This window comes from Triticum dicoccoides, chromosome 6A (assembly GCF_002162155.2).
Source record: "Triticum dicoccoides isolate Atlit2015 ecotype Zavitan chromosome 6A, WEW_v2.0, whole genome shotgun sequence".
NCBI lineage: Eukaryota > Viridiplantae > Streptophyta > Magnoliopsida > Poales > Poaceae > Triticum > Triticum dicoccoides.
Window position 1 is genome coordinate 62,392,956 of NC_041390.1, and position 12,094 is coordinate 62,405,049.

Consider the following 12,094-nt stretch of genomic DNA (forward strand, 5'->3'; position numbering starts at 1 on the left):
ATCCTCGATAATATTGTTGCGGTGCTTAGGCGAAGCCCTGCGACGGTAGAACATCAAGATCGTCACCACGCCGTCGTGCTGACGGAACTCTTCCCCGACACTTTACTAGATCGGAGTCCGGGGATCGTCATCGAGCTGAACGTGTGCTAAAACTCGGAGGTGCCGTAGTTTCGGTGCTTGATCGGTCGGGCCGTGAAGACGTACGACTACATCAACCGCGTTGTGCTAACGCTTCCGCTGTCGGTCTACAAGGGTACGTAGATCACACTCTCCCCTCTCGTTTCTATGCATCACCATGATCTTGCGTGTGCGTAGGAATTTTTTTGAAATTACTACGTTCCCCAACAGTATATATGGAAATTCCTCCTGGGTTTAGAAGCCGGGAAACAGAGGGTAAAGTGTGTCAGTTAACAAAGTCTCTGTATGGACTAAAATAGTCTCCTAGGGCATGGTTCGGAAGGTTTCGAAAGGAAATCTGTTCCATGGGTTATCGGCAAAGCAATGAAGATCATACCCTATTCTTTAAATGCCAGTGCGATTACATTACTATACTTCTTGTTTATGTAGATGGCATTGTGATTACAGGTAACAATGAGGTGGAGATATCTCAGTTGAAGAAGATGTTAGCAAAGTCGTTTGAAGTCAAGGATATGGGATTCTCCACTACTTCTTGGGAATCGAAGTTGCATATGGCCCAAAAGGTATTTATCTCTCACAAAGAAAATATGTGCTTGATTTACTTGAGGAGACATGGATGTTAGGATGCAAACCTGCAGTCACACCAATAGAACAGAATCATCGGATCTCTGCAGATGGCAGTGATCCCGTTGATAGGTACCAATACCAAAGGCTAGTTGGGCGGTTAATCTATCTGTCATATACGAGACCAGATATAGCATATGTTGTTAGTATTGTAAGCAGATACATGCATGACCCTAGAACTAGCCACTTAGATGTTGCGAATAGAATTCTAAGATACTTAAAGAGTTGTCCTGGGAAGGGAATCCTGTTCACTAATCATGGACATCTGAGAATCAAGGGGTACACAGATGCGGACTGGGCTGGATGCTTAGATGATAGGCGTTCAACTTCGGGCTACTGCATGTTTGTCGGAGGAAATTTGGTTAGTTGGAGAAGTAAGAAGCAGAGTGTGGTAGCTCGCTCAACAGCGGAAACGGAGTTTAGGTTAATGGCTTCAGGGTTGTCTGAACTGATGTGGCTAAAAACATTGCTAACGGAGTTGCAGTTGTGCAGTGGTGCACCTATTCAGGTATATTGTGATAATCAGGCCACAATTAACATAGTGAACAACCTTGTTTATCATGATAGAACTAAACATATTGAGATAGATAGGCACCTTATCCGGGAGAAATTAGATGAAAGGTTATTCCAAATTAGTTATGTTAGGTCAGTAGATCAGCTTGCAGATGTATTAACAAAAGGGATAGGTGTTGTATTATTTATGAGGATTTGTAACAAGATGGGGCTTATTGACATCTTCGCCCCATCTTGAGGGGGAGTGTCGGTACTCTTGTTGTATAATAGGAAAGCTAGAGGTCTTATGTGTAAAAGTGAAGCTCTGTAAATATCTGTACTGAGGATGAATGGATGAGGTTGCCCCAACCAGAAATTCCAGTTTCTTCCCCTTCTCTCACCTCTGACTCCTCTCTGATTAGGTGTGTGTTCCACAACAGTCCATAACACACACACGAATGCAACAACTTGACATTGGCCAGCGGCACATATCATGCCTCGCATTTCTTCTACGGTTTTTGTATTTTTCTAATGTTTACAACTTGATGACTACCGCTGCTTATATACATGTACTCATAGTCTCATACCTCTACCTAGTACCTAGTCATACTCTATTTGAATCTACATGTACTCATAGTCTCATACTAGGTTCGCAACATGCAAGCTTACAAGTTACAACACACTCAGATGGACATGGACAACAGGTTCTATGCGACTCGTACACTAACAGTTTTATTGATGCAACATCACATTTGGCTGAAAGGAATGCACTGTTTAAACTCCATACCTTATATTTCCCCAAAAACCTGTGCCTTTGTCCAGTTGTCATCATGTCAACATCCCTATCCAAAACAATCTTTACTGGCCTTCTTAGACAATAGGAAGCTACGGACGCTGCCGCAACAAATATTACTGATCTAGTTTCTTTTCCTCCAAATCCGCCACCAATACGCTTAGTCTTGCAAACAACTTTTGATAGTGGAAGACCAAGAACATTCGCAACATACTTCTGATGCGTATGGGGAGCCTTAAGATAAATAACATTTAGTCAAATAATAGTATATATAAGACTGAGTGCATATGCAATGTTGAACAAACATGACACAAGACACTGGTAAAAATAGACAAGTGAACTCACAAAAATAAGGGCAGGAAAGACAATACTACAATTTGTACTGGAAAAACATTTAGCTGAAAACTGCCAAGGTCTGAACAAACTGAACCAAGACAGACACTCAACTTTGACGCACTTCTCTTCGATGAAAGAACTCTGTGATGAACCTTTGGTACATGTGATACACATGAGGCTTATTTTGTACAGCCTCTGTAAACTAATATAAGACCTTTTAGGTCACTACTTTAGTGACCTAAATAAAAATTACTGGCACCGAGTCATTAGGTGACTAGGTACTATGTAATATACAAATCCTTAGAAGTGAAGCCTACTGAAAAAATGGACCGCACCAGATGCTGGGCTATAGCCTATAATAAGCAGAAGCACTAGTTACAGTGGGTCCCACCCCCTCTACCCCTACCTCTTAACCTGACACTTAGAAGAGAAGGTATTGCTTTGCAGTATCTCTAGGTGAGCCTGAGTTTCATACTCCTTTTTCTAGATTATTACTTATTTCAGAATAAGCTATTACTTTTTTTCCGAGCAAGCACCAAAGTGTGTGTCATTTCTCAATAAAAGAACACAAAGAAGGCACAAAATGTACATATCTCGTTAGATTTGTGGTTCGTTTCTAAATTGGTGTTTCGTTCATAAAGAAGCTATTGCTTTGGGATCATCAAACATATTATCGACATATGAAATTCACATTATAAATTTAAAATTAAAGAACATAGCATACTTGAGTAGATGAGATCATATGAATTTCATTTCCAGAATCAACTGGCCAGACAAGAGTGCATTGAGGTTCCATGTAGAAGTGCTCTTGACCTCCGACTCGAACTTCTCCTTCTATAATTTTATCGCATGTATTGGATGCAAAACATAGTTCAACATCCCCTTTCGAAAGGCATCTCGTGGTATGTGGATGAAAACTACCAGCTTTGATAGCTTCCTCTATCGAGAGGATTGCTGGCAGCTCAGAATACTTGATATTTACTTTATTTGCAGCAGCTTTTGCATTATCATGGGTGTCTGCCACAACGATTCCGATGATCTGCCAATGAGAAGAGAAAGGTGTAATTTGACAAAATAACAAAGATGCGGGACATTCCACCTCCCAAGTCATATCAAAACATGTACGACTAAAATATAAGATCCAACAGATATACCTGGCCAACACAAGTAATGACATCAGATGCAAAAACCTCCCCATCATGGATAATTGGCCCAATATTCTTTTTTTTGAGGAATCTAATTGGCCCAATATTGTTAGCACCGGGAACATCTTTTGAGAGGAAGAGACCAGCGAACCCAGGGGAACATTTGGCAACTGAATCATCAATAGACAAAATGTGAGCGTGAGCCTCCTTACTCAGTACCAGAGCAGCATGCAATGTATTCGGGGGTGTCGGTGTGTCATCAACATATTATGCCTCACCAGTCACCTAGAATATTGGATGATCTAGCAAGTCACGAAATAAAATATAAAAAAACAACCCCCCGCTTTTATAGTTAGTTAGTTAATTAAGTCGTTAATTGTTAAAAACGTTTGTTGTTTCTTCCATCCGGAGGTGTTGTATTTTGCATCATTTTGGCGCGCTTCTGAATAAAAATGGCATGCATTTGAATGTGTGGTCCAGAAAGAAAGATTTTATAAAAGAACATTATAGTAACAAAAAACAAGACGAAAACTAGCTGAGAAAGCAGAACCAACTGGGTTCCAGTTTGTGTAAACCAGCTTCGGATTGTCCGATTCACCCACCTAGCCCACTTTGAATTCAACTTCCATATACATTGGTTTGGATCTGATTCCAGATATCTAATTAACAAAACCCTGGCCTCAGGTATAAAACATTGAGTTTGGCAGAAAAATAGAACACAGAGGAAAGACAGGATTATTTGGCTAGCATGATGTGGTCAAAGATCTGATTCACATTCCAGATAGCAAAACAAGTTTGATGTTGCCTTGGTATCAATGCCGTCAAAAAGCAAGAGATTCACGGCATGGCTGAATTGGAGATCTAATAAAGCAGAAAAAAATAATATCAGGAGAGATCTGACATTAAGTTAAGCCAAGGTCCAAACTGAACTTTATTTTTTCACAAGCTCCCAGCAGCGGCTAATGAAAACGAAGTTTACATGTGGAACTGAAAGGCGCCCAGGGGATTAGACAGAGACCAGGTCCCCAAAGTGCGTTTTGTCCAAAAGAATCCCAAACACAACAAATGTAAGCAAGAAAGAAGACATGATGTTTTCCAAGCAGCAAGTTGTAGAGGTGATGAAAATGAGAGAAATATTGTACCTCCGACACTAGGAACTACAAGATGCCTAAAAGTACAGGTACTCCTCATGGAAGTGGTTTGACCAGGAAAATTTCCATGTATTCTGATTTGAAGCAAGGATGACACAACTTAAAACTTAGATTCTGTAAAATGCTAAAACATTAATAATACCTGAAGCATAGCTGACAAATGAACCATTGGTTGACCCACGGCAGTCCCTTGTCGCACTAATTCATAACCTTGAGTTCCAATTGTAACAGGCCTAGTGTAAGACTGTATGGCTGGCATATTAGCTATATCCAGCCCCTCCGACAATCCTTTAGTGTTCAACTCATGTGTCACATAAAGGAAAAATTTGAAAAAGAAACTCAAAGTAAGTGAACTGCGAAATTCAACCATTCCATCTGGTGCATTCTCTGCTAGTGGATTGTCCTCTTTTAACAAATTAAAGGCCTCATCCAACAATCCATAGTCCAACTTCTTTCCAACAAGGAAACTTTCAGTTTTTCCAGCTGTGAGTGGAACCGAAGCTACCCCTCCATAGACGATAGAGACATCAGATACTATCCAGTTTCCTTCAGCTTCTGTTATATGCACACACATTCCAGCATTCACCAAAGCAATGTCATCCTGCCTCCTATGAGCCTGTTTAAATTCTTTGACATACTCAAATGGCCTTGTCCATGGTAGTATAACAGATAGCAATACTTCATCATCCTTTAAATCAACTTTACGGTAACCAAGAAAGAAATCTTTTGCAATGGTGGTCCTAACATTGTTGTTAACATCAATTATCTGGAATGTTACACCTGTAGACATCCAAAGTGGATTTAGGTCTGATATTGGACTAGCAGTACAAATGTTACCACCAACAGAAGCAACATTCCTGATTTGCGTTCCCGCAAACCATTTTAGCTGTCGTAGTATTGCCTAACAAGACGAAGTTTGAAGAGAACCACGCTCTGCAATAACCTTCTTTAGGAACTCCTGGAGCTGTGCAAGTCTAACTGCAGAACCGATTCTTAAGCCATCCTCTTCTGCTTTAAGGGTGTGGAGTTCTGGAACATGGGTAACTGAGATCATGACCCCATATTGAGCATTCTTGAACTTTGTTTCAACTCCCACTTCGGAGTTACCAATGATAAGTTTTGCCTCTGGGTAGCATGATTTCAACTGCAGTAGCTGGTCTAGTTTAAGAGGTCTATACCACCTGATCCCGTTGAACCCATTCAGTCTAAGTGGCATAATTTTTCTCAACTGAAGTTCAGGAGGAAAAATGAGTTCCTTCTCATTGTATGCATTTCCATCAATTTCGTTATATGAACTAGGTAAGTAGGTTTTCACCGAAGACAATAGTGAAGAATCATTGCCATTGACATATGTCTCATTTCTGCACAAACATGGCTTCCCAGTTGAAGGGCAGATAGCTTTGCCATTGACACTTTCCGAGGGTGAAGCAGTGTACAAGGAATCATCCGTTTTCACAAAAACACCGAAGGCATCTATTATTGGTCTGTAGCCAGTACAGCGACACAAATTTCCTGCAAGGCTATCTTCAATCTGCTCTTTAGTAGGGCGTTGTTTACTTGATCGCAGCAGCGCATACATGGACATCACAAAACCAGGGGTGCAAAATCCACATTGTGAACCATGTGCCTTGGCTAAACGTTCCCGTAATGGATGTAGAGTCATAGACCATCACGAGGAAAATAGGTATGAAATGGATGACGGGAACTGATGAAAGAATTTTGCTAAGAATTCCACTTTTTGTTCTCAGCATACAGTAGACTGTCAAAAATTAACACAAAATGGAAGTGTAACAGCTTCATACATGTCCACATTTTCAAGAAATGGATTCTAAGTAATCAACTCTGAGACAGTAAACAAGCTTAATGAATGGGTAGGGTTTCCATGACGACTTCACATATTTCGAGACAGTTGACCTAATTACATCATATGGCATGTTCAATCAAAATATAAACTGTCAAGTAAAAAATTATACAGTTGAAATGCATTTTTTCCTATACTGAACAAAATTGCTTTTAATCATGTTCATCAGTTTCTTCTATTTTTGCCAGTCATAGTTGACCTGTGTACTACTACTCTTATGGTAAATTTGGTGCCTCTATTAGCTAGATAGGTTAACACCACATGTCAGATTCAGACATATTGCAAATCCACACCCCACCTACTGCGTATGTAAATATGTAGAAAACCCCTTATACAATTGGGATATTACGTGGCCATATATAACACTCTAACATGACCGACATAATACCATATTATCATAGAAGAGTTTAATTGTTATGGCGCTGCTAGAAGGAGGGCGCGAGAGGGCCAGCCGGGGGCCTTTTTGCCCACGGCCGGGCAAGAGGGAAGGGATTTCCTTCTTAATTCTTGCTTGATTAGATTGATACATCTCCTCTCTTTATATAGAGAGGTTTACTTGACTCCCAAGCAAGGCTTACTTGACCCCTAAGCAAGCGACCCTTATCTCTAATTAACCCTAAGACTAACGGGCTATACGGCTAGCCCAGGCCCATTAGGCCCATTACGTACTCTAACACTACACCCCACCTGGATATGCATCTTGTCCTCGAGCTGCAGCCTAACCAACTTATAACCATGACTCGACGCAACACAAACCTAACACCTAAAAACAAGCCTTTTACATCTCGGCTTGTTTTATTACTCTCAACTTGAAATGGACTGGGACGCTTTATTTTGGACCCCTTAACAAAAAGTGGACACCATCCGCACGTCGGACGGGCACGTGTACAGCCACCTGGATCCCATGGACACCACATGGACAAAAGGAGTGCATGTGTATGACCACCTGGAAGTCGTCGCAAGAAATTGTTACGGCGCTGCTAGAAGGAGGGCGCGAGAGGGCCGGCCGGGGCCTTTTGCCCTGGTCGGGCAAGAGGGAAGGGATTTCGTTCTTAATTCTTGCTTGATTAGATTGATACATCTCCTCTCTTTATATAGAGAGATTTACTTGACTCCCAAGCAAGGCTTACTTGACTCCTAAGCAAGCGACCCTTATCTCTAATTAACCCTAAGACTAACGGGCTATACTGCCAGCCCAGGCCCATTAGGCCCATTACATACTCTAACATTAATAGATTCCATATCCACCATTTCACCAGCTAGTATGGAAATAAATTAAAAACAATAATATTGTTTACCTTAGTTAGGATCATATTAGTAACAGAAGTAGCTGCCACATGGATACCTACAAGTCAATCAAAAATAGTGCATCACCTGGACTGGATGCAAACCTCGCCGGCAATTTCGAATTCCCTTGACTGTGATTATGTGCATTCCTTCCAAAGAATAAAGTGGAGCCAAGCATGCATTTATTGCAAAGTGCCTAAATAATGTAATGATTTGGGTCAAAATGGAGCTCAGATTCAAGAAATGGGCAATAACCGCAAAACATGCATAACAGTTAATATATATGATTTACATTTGCCCTTAAAATGGTTCATTAGCAATGCACACCACTATAACAGTTAAACACCACATGTTGTAAATGCAAGCAAGCTGGAGTTCGCGAATGCATGCTGTGTTTCAGCTAGAACAAAGCTATATGTGAAAGAATACAGACTCAATAAGGGTGAACATGTTGCAGAATCTGTTTCACATTGCTATGTGAACCTCAGAATTTTTAGGATGTGTTTGGTGAGGGAACCAAGTATAATGGATTGGAATGGTTCCATCCCTTGGAGAATGGAAAGAAATGGAATGGAACGGTTCCATCTAAGTGTTTGGTACCAAGAACGGAGCAATTCCAGATTTGGATTGGAGGGATGGAATGGAACAGGATGATTCCATTATGTTTTTTTTTCCGAAAATGAGGATTACCCCCGGCCTCTGCATCATGCGATGCACACAGCCATAGATGATTCCATTGTGTGTTTGGTTGGAGGAATGGGATGGAATGAATATGGTAAGCCACCTCCTGTATGGAAAGGGTGAGGTTATTATAACTATATAGGGGCATATGTGTAAATTTCATCAATAACTAATTTGTATTTTAAATAACATTTCATTCAGCAAGAATAACTCAAATTAGATAGAGTGAGAATGACATGACTTGTTGAAGGAATAAGATGCTCACTGTGATTTCCTTGTACTTTGATCATAGCATGAGACCATGACAGTGCAGGCTCCACATCCACCTTCACCACATCCGAGTTTTGTTCCTCAAAAGCCGATATCTACAATACATAGCTAATCAGAAATTAGAGCATAGTTAGCAAACCACCATATGTAGATGATTCAGGTACTATGTGTCAACTGTTAAGTTTTACTATATCTTGAAGGCTTGAATCTGACGAATGCAGCAGCCTACGACAGAGGATGCTGGTGAGACTGCTTGAAGAAGGCGGTCACTAACTACGATGATGCCATGACGTCCATTGAGGCTCAGTTTGATGTGTACAAGACGTGGAGGCAGGAGGATGGATGTACTGTGCCTCCACTATTTATCTCTGTTTGTCAGTTCCGTCTCATTTTTACACTAAGAGCACACTTCCAAATTAACTGCTACAGTGTACCAATAGAACAATGCAGTTGCTTTAAAACAAGTATACCCCAGCAAGTTTTCTATTGCCACAATGTAGCCAAATTAACCCGCAATGTGCTGCTATTTTTGAACAAACTACCCGCAAAAAGAAAATTGTACAAAATGTACCTCCACCATAATGTAATTACTCTACAACAAGCATACGCCAGCAAGGTTTTCTACTGGTACAATGGCAGACTCTCAGTGAACAATTTTACGATTCAGGAGCAGGAAACGCGGCACAGGTCGTACAACACTGCTTACATACTCCCTCCGTTTTTATTTACTCCGCATATTAGCTTTGGTCAAAGTCAAGCTTTGCAAACTTTGACAAAGTTTATAGACTAAAATATTAACATATACAATAACAAGTCAATATCATTGGATTCATTGTTGAATGTACTTTCACATGATATAGATTTTTTTATGGTAAATATTTATATTCTTTTCTATATATTTGGTCAGACTTAACAAAGTTTGACTTCAGTCAACTCTAATATGCAGAGTAAATAAAAACGGAGGGAGTACAAGTGTTGTGAGACTGGGAAGGGGGGAGGGGAAAGGGGAGCGACCTCTGAGGTACTGGAGGAGGGTGAGGTGGGCGAGGCCATCTGGGAGCAGGCGGCGGACGCCGTTGACGTAGATCAGCGCCTCGTCGGACCAGTCCGCCGCCGCGGCCGCCCCCTCCGCCTCCGCATTGGTGAGCGACCCCATGGGCAGTCACCTCGCCACCTCGGGGCGGAGGCTTTCTGGACCGTACGTTAAGATGGGGGTGGATGATTACGATTTGGATGGAAGTGCTGCGAAGAAAGGTTTGTTGGCACGCGTTTCATGCTTGTTTGAGTAATACTAGTAAGAGCATCTCCAATAGCACGTGTATATTTGAATGTCTATATATTCATATAGACAATGGTCTAAAAAATCCCCTTATATACACGTCCAGTTTTGCATCAGAATGTCTATATACAGGGACCATGACAGGTGGGCTGTCGCTGGAGAGAGGAAGAAATCATGACTGCAGCTGAGTTTAGACGACGCCTTCACAATGTCCAGGCGTGGACATTGTCGAAGTCGATTTAGAGGATGTGTACATTTGGACGACCATATAGACAAGCTGTTGAACACCTGTTTTGGACTCACGTCATGAAAAACGAGTATATACATTCATATAGACAAGCTATTGGAGATGCTCTAAGGAGATTTTGATGTCAAAAAAGATAGCAAGGAGATTCCCAAAATTAGGATTTTCAGAAGAAGATGTCATTAAAGATCGATCTGATGAAATAGACTATGCAGCACATTATATGTCAACACTCCCCCCGGATTGAAAGTGGGCTGCAATTTAATTACGTCAGCCGGGTCTTGAACTCAAGACCTCTTGGCTCCGATACCATGTAGAAGTGCATGTTCCAGCCAATTCATCCAAAAGTCCGAATTGATGGAGGGAGACGGGTAATATATTCCAACACTCCCCCTCACATCTAGGCTATTTTAGTCCGTAGACATGGGATCGATGTAGGCCGCAGAATTGTTTTATTTAATACTAAAGTATTTCGATCGATCGGACACCTTATATGTATCCAAATCAAAAAGATGAAAGATGTGCCGCCGCGGGTTAGAACGTTCATATTACTTTTTTTCACTTGCTATTTATTAGTTTGCTGAAAACAACACATTTGATCCCCGTACAAGCATTTTAATTAGTCGATTTTGGTAGATAGAGAGCAGCACAGGACAACGCCCAAGGCTGAGATTAGGGCGATGTGGTGCGCCCGGCGAAGCCGAGCCATGATCTCATCGAAGACGGGAAGGTGGGTGTGGTGTGTCGCTAGCGCAAGCGAGGACGAAGGATAATCCGTACGGAGGGGGGCTTTGGTTTTTGCTGCTGCTTCGGTTAGGTAGCCGCCACGCTTGAGACGGAGACATTACGTTTGCCTACCGAGTCGACAACAAGGGCTTAGATAGGACCCCACAATGGAAGACCTAGAAGCTCGGTCCGTGGGATGCAAGTGTTGAAAATTTATGAAATTTTACACTATAGTTGGTATAATTTGGTCTAAACATCATCATGATCTTAACAAATAGTCTTAAAACTACACTAATTCATTAACTATTTAGTGTTAAGTAGGTAGTATAATGTATTTTGCAATATCTAGGGGGTGCCATGGCACTCCCACTAGATCCGCCCTAGGACCTCACCGGAGGCGATGCAGGGGATTGAAATCGTGCTAGTGAGAAAGATCAGTTCATGCACTCTATCGAAATGGTTGGAGGAAGAAACGGATCCAGACATTTGTTTTTTTTGAGGGAATGCCATCATGGTTACTTTATTGAATTGGTAATATAGTTACATCGTTTGCAATGGCATTAACCATAAAATCTGGGGGTTCATCAACCCACTTACAAGAAGAATTACTATCATAAGCATATTTTGCTAAAGAGTGGGCTACCTCATTAGTTTCACGAACACAGTGCATAAATTCTACAGATCCTATCATGCCAGCAAGGATAAAACAATCTGCGTAGATAGCCGATGTTTTGCTCCATATCCTGTCATGTCCTACACATGCATTGATGACCTTTGTCGAGTCGGATTCAACGTGAATTGAATGATAGCCCATGTCATTTGCAAGTAGTAGTCCATGGTACATCGCCAATGCTTCAGCCGAGCATGCATCACTAATGTATGGTATAGGGGAACATGGCGCAGCCAAAAACAATCCATGGCCATCTCGTATAATTACTCCAGTCGCTCCTCTATTATTCTCATTATGGAAAGATGCATCCACGTTCACTTTAACTATGGCTTGGAGCCGTTTGTTTCCAATTGACTAGAAGTGGAAAAAAACCCAGTTACCTAACACCTAGGCATTT

At 41.4% G+C, this 12,094-nt stretch overlaps 1 pseudogene; it reads right to left on the reverse strand.

The window, feature by feature from the left end:
- Positions 1-9,868, reverse strand: part of LOC119319456 — a 36,626-nt pseudogene extending 26,758 nt beyond the window's left edge.
- Between the last annotated feature and the right edge of the window lie 2,226 nt (positions 9,869-12,094).